This window comes from Apodemus sylvaticus, chromosome 16 (genome assembly GCF_947179515.1).
Source record: "Apodemus sylvaticus chromosome 16, mApoSyl1.1, whole genome shotgun sequence".
NCBI classification, from domain to species: Eukaryota; Metazoa; Chordata; class Mammalia; order Rodentia; family Muridae; genus Apodemus; species Apodemus sylvaticus.
The window spans coordinates 28283912-28289553 of record NC_067487.1 but is presented as its reverse complement, the minus strand read 5'-3'; the positions used below and the strand labels follow the sequence as shown (position 1 = coordinate 28289553).

Genomic DNA, 5642 nt, shown 5'->3' with positions numbered 1-5642 from the left:
GGAAATCCTTTGGTTACTTACAATCTCTATATGTCATTATTGGATCTTTAGTGTTATCTATGCATACTGTTGTTTTTGTTCTTAGGAAGCATAGCTGTATGCAAAAGAAGAAGAAGAGATGTGAGCGTATAGAGGAAAGAGGAGAGGAGGAGGACCTGAAAGTATCTCTTCCACTATGGATTCTGAACTTCCAAGTCATAATTTTAGGTACATGTTACAGGCTCTAATTAATTTACCTTGTCTTATACAGACAGTGAAGAGCACAAAGTTTCTGAATTAAATTTAATAACTGTACTATTTACTAATGTAGATTTTGTCCCTTGTTCAAAATCAAACTCTGTTACTTAAAGTACTTGACATAGGAAAGTTTCATGTGTATGTGTTCCAAGGGCTGCCTTTAAATCAGTAGAATATTTAGAATATTTATAATAAATCTATAATAGAATTATAGAACTAATTAATTTAGTGAAGTGTAAATGGTCTCTATTATACTCACCTTCATCTTTTTCATGTAGTGCATCTAGCTCTATTTGAGAACAATGATTTGATTAGTTTATTGATTTTCAACTTCATTCTTTTCTAGTTCTGTCCTATTGTATTTTCTTTAAAGGAAATAACTGTCTTCATATACTGATGTTTTGGGGCATCTAAAATTAAATTACAACTCTAAGAAAACACATTCATAGCTCTAAGGGGAATAATAATTATCAAGCTACGGAAGGTACTTACTATCAATTATCAGTGGTAATGTGGGAACATAATGTGGGTTCCTCTCTTTGATACACATAGATGGGGAATCAGCTCTCATGCATATTTCTTTGTGCTGGAGAGAATGACTCCCAGGGATAAGGTGAACTTCTAGCCTATGGTTAACATCAACTGCTTCCCATATCCTTATACAAATTTCTCATGAAAACTGCTTAATGTCTTTACAAAACTGAAATGGAACTTACACTTTAGTGAGGGCAATATTTTAAATGTCCTACTGATTTAAAGGCAACATTTGGAACACACACGCACACACATGAAATTTTCCTATGTCACTTACTTAAAGTAACAGAGTATGATTTTGAATAAGTAACACAATCTATATTAGTAAATAGTACAGTTATTAAATTTAATTCAGAAACTTTCTGTTCTTCACTGTCTGTACAAGACAAAGGAAAAGAATGCCAGGCACTTTTGTTGGAAAAATTAATAGGTTAGGTCTGAAAATTGTAGATTTTTACATAAAATAAACGCTCTGTAGAATTCCTGTGTATATGAAGTTTCACAAAATATTGAACTTAGTTAAGCCTTGGCCATATGTGATACCCTTATCCAGTTCTGTAGGAACAATAGAGCATTCTACAGAAGACCCTGGAGGCATATATACCGTTCAAGTACACAATACCAAACTGGAGCATATAGTCCACCAAGGAAGATCACTGAGGATGGAGAGGAAGGGAAAAGGGTTGGATGCCCTTGAGAACTGGTAACAAACAACAGCTGCTCTGGACCCCATCAGTATTCATCCCCACCCATGATAAGGCCTATACGTCAACTCTCTCCTTTTCCCTGTGAGTTTGATTTTGCTCTCTATATTTTTTTCATTGACTCATGCAAAATTTCATTTGTTTCTGTGCTACACAAAATTGTAATTAGATGTGCTCATTTTATGGTGATTATTTTCATGAATTGTTTTTGTTAAGAGAGTCTAGTCTCCTGGTAGCTCATTGTGATAGCTCTTGAAATCCTCTGCTCCCTTCTGCTCATAACTGTTTCAATTTTGGTGACAAACATTTTTCAGTACAGTCAAGAGAAACATGAAAGCCAAGAAGATCTATACAACCTCCAGACACTATGCAAAATGACATCGACTTAATGGAAGAAACGCTAAGAAATAAGTCTGTAGAATGTTGAGCAGGCAATGATCGTCTGGAATCCCTCAGCAGAGAACAGAAAAGATAGTACAGTGAAACTAACACTGTTTAAGAATCCTCATAACACACAGGCTGAAGTGTTGAAACACACTGGTTCTGCTATGGAGTAAAATGTTATTATTTCATCATGTACAGAAAAACATGAATGTAAAGAGACCTGCCAGAATTACAACTTAACCGTTTTGAAGGTGAATAATAAGGATGAACTGAACTTCCTTCAGCTCCCGGTTTCTGCAGACAACTACTGGTTTGAATTGCCATATGATAATAAAGAAATGGATTGACAATAGCTCATCTAAACTTGTCTTGAACATAATAAAATACAGTGTAAAGTCTGGAGCGGGTGTGTTGCTGTCTAAAACAAGACTAGAAGATAGTACATGTAAAAGTTCCTATCGCAGAATGGAGAAGTTCCCTGATTGGCTCTACAACAAGATTTAAAGGACTTAGTCAATTGTGGAAACAGAGATGAACTGGAAGAGTTTGGGAATGTTCTCTAGAGTCTGGTGTGACAGTACCGACTATACAGACAGTGTTGGAGACAGGACACATCTCTTGTTCATGGACACATTTTGCTCAAAGCCTCAAACACTGTTCTTTCTACTATTTTAAACTCTTATAGAACTAAAGAATGAGCCCTAATAGACAAAAAGTAACAAGATAAAGCCACAGAGAGGTATTCTAGATTCATTTAATGATACTTATATTCTTTAAAGTTGTGGGCTTTGGTAGAGAGGACACTTATGGAAGTGTACATTTATCCTAGATTCTCAACATTTCATTGGATAATTGTGTTCTTGATCCTGCAAACAGCAGTGTTGTTTAGTTTTGTTCTAAATGTTATAATATAACATTTTATCTGCTTCATATAAAGTTTAACCTATTCGCCTTCACTTTTGAGAACTTTGAACTATCTAATCGTACTAAAATGCTTCTTCACTCACTAACTTTCTTTCTAACAGGCTCACAATCAATCAGTATGAAGCTTAAATTTCTCTGAATCACTTAGATGAGGCTGAGTCAAATGCATTATCCTAACACTTTTCTGTCATTGAAATTAGCTTAAACTGAAACTTTGTCAATGGTTATGTATATTAAAACAATCTTTACATATTGAGCAACAGATTATTTCCAGATTTTGGGGAATAAAATGAACATTTCTCTTATGAAGAAAAGACTGAAATTTGTTAATTGATATCTGTGACATTCTATGATGCTTTAGACATTGAAAATATCTTTCATTATCAACCACTGTTTTCTCCTTTCCAAATAAAGATAATTCTGAGTTGTTTTAATATATATTTTAGCACTTTTTTCCTGTGTTACTTATACAAGAGAAAGATCATGATGGGGAAAAGAGGCCTTACAATACTTGGAAGAACAATTCTATACATTTGTATGAAAGAATTATGATTTCTTTAATGGTGTCACTTAGAATATAAGACAAATAAAAATATTATTTTCATATTTTGATTCTTATTCTCTTATATTTTATAGAGAGAAGACTCTGAAGAAGAAAAGCATGTGAGCTAGAATGGTGGTCCAGCAATTCAGAATTCTTGCTGCAATATTTATGAACATGAGTTTAATTTGCAACACCTTGTCACATGGCTGAGAACCAACTGTAACTCTAGGTGCATGTGACTCTGTACATTTTTCTGTGTCCATGGGCACCTGTACACAGGTAGCTCACATTCCCATAGACACCAACAACATGAACTTAAATGAAAACATAAATTTTCTGTTCTGAAAACTCATGTAATATATTTTAAACCCTATTATTCATTTTCTTTTTTTTTAAACTGTACCAACAATTTTTTTGACCGGTATATTTTTTGACAATAACATGAAAGTCATAAATGCTTACATGATAATGAATTTGATTCAAACTGAAAATGTATAGAAGAACATAATTTCTACATCATTTATTATTAATTATAATAGTATGATTAAAAATAAAACTGATACCTTAACCTGCTTTGTACATATGCAAATAAAAATACTAGCAGGAAGAAAATTCTAAATAAATTCATGGTTTATTTGAATCACTTAAATAGCTATAGCATCTTTATTTAGTGTTTAACTACTTTGTAACATTTTAAAAATTAGAATATTCTAATACCACAACTGGAGAAAAAATCACAATTTCAAATTATCTATCAATAATCTAATAAAGGATTTCAAATAGTTCATGAATAAACAGGCATGTAGACAGTTCTTGTACATACTTTCCCAACATATTATCCACAGCTAAGTACTTAATATATAACTCTAAAAACATGCTGTTAAATATGCTGCAAACAGTATTTGATATTAATACAAGACAGAACATAATTTTCATCTTTATATTCAGGTGCCTAATAAACATGAAAACAGAGACTATACAATACAGCCCTATACATCTAGTATTATAATTTAAGAAATAGAATAATTGTAGTATTCATTTTTTAACATATGTTAAATTGCTAATAATTTACATGATTATTTAACAGTTTAGTAACTTTGTACTAATTAAGCCCAACATAGCTTATATCTTTCCCTTACCTATCCCCACATCTGACCCTTATAAAAAGTCATCACATGCATTTATAAATTCTGTTGTATTATACTTTCCTTTTCTGAATTTTTGCCATCTTTTTTCACAAATACCTGACCTTCTCATTCAACTATCTCTCAACGTGCTGTTTTTATCCTAATATATTTTATTAAAAACAGCTATTACATCTAAGAAAATTAATCTTAAAAAATAGGCACTCCTATAAACTCCATATACAATAATAATATATAGGAGACAGATTTTGAAGATATAGTTCTTGCCTATGTTGGCTTGGTTTTAATTTTTATTAGATATTTTATTTATTTACATTTCAAATGTTATACCATTTCCTTGTTTCCCATCTGAAAACCCACTTTCCCCTCCCTCTGGTCCCTAACCCATCCATTTCCCCTTACCTGTCCTGACATTAGCATACACTGGGGCATTGAGCCTTCACAGGACCAAGAATCTCTCCTCTCCTCTCACTGATGTCTGACAAGGTGATATCTATGCTACATATGTGGCTAGAGCCATCGGTCCCTCCATGTGAACAAGCTATACTCTTTTCATCAATGTAATGATGCATATTGTATTGTGTCTGATCCATATATTTGCAATGGAGTCATGTTCAATGTGTTGAATCATATAATAGTACCATTCTTTTTTCTTGGGCAGGGCTTGTTGTTCTATTGAAGACACAAAATAAAATAAAATATGAAAACCACAAGTTCCTCTTTTATTATAAGGTGTATAAATGATCAATAACAATTACAAATTTGCCTATTGTGAAATTCTGAGATCCTAATAAAAATGAATAATACAGACTAGCTTGCCTATGTTTCCAACTGCAATATTGAGTAAGTTATATATTTATAGGCATTGAATAATGAGGACGAGTGAGTTGATCCTAAAGGAATGTCAAAATATAGTTTTATAACCACATCTGAGGAAATCAGTAAGTAACATTAACATATTTTAGAGGAAACTGTGAATAAGGAAATATGTTCTGCCCATATTTACTAAAGGAAAATTACATGACGCATAGTTAAAGGCATTGGGATGAATTTTATGTAGACTCATCTATTGCAATAGAAGATAAATCAAATAAGGAACAAATCTCAACTTTACTAATCTACAAGTGGGAGCTTTGGATACAGTGAAGTGTGCTCATGAGGACAAGATGA

The 5642-nt window shown here is 32.5% G+C and overlaps 1 pseudogene; it reads left to right on the top strand.

The window, feature by feature from the left end:
• The first annotated feature begins 760 nt into the window (after positions 1-760).
• Positions 761-2363, top strand: LOC127667108 (killer cell lectin-like receptor 7; annotated as a pseudogene).
• Positions 2364-5642: the final 3279 nt, after the last annotated feature.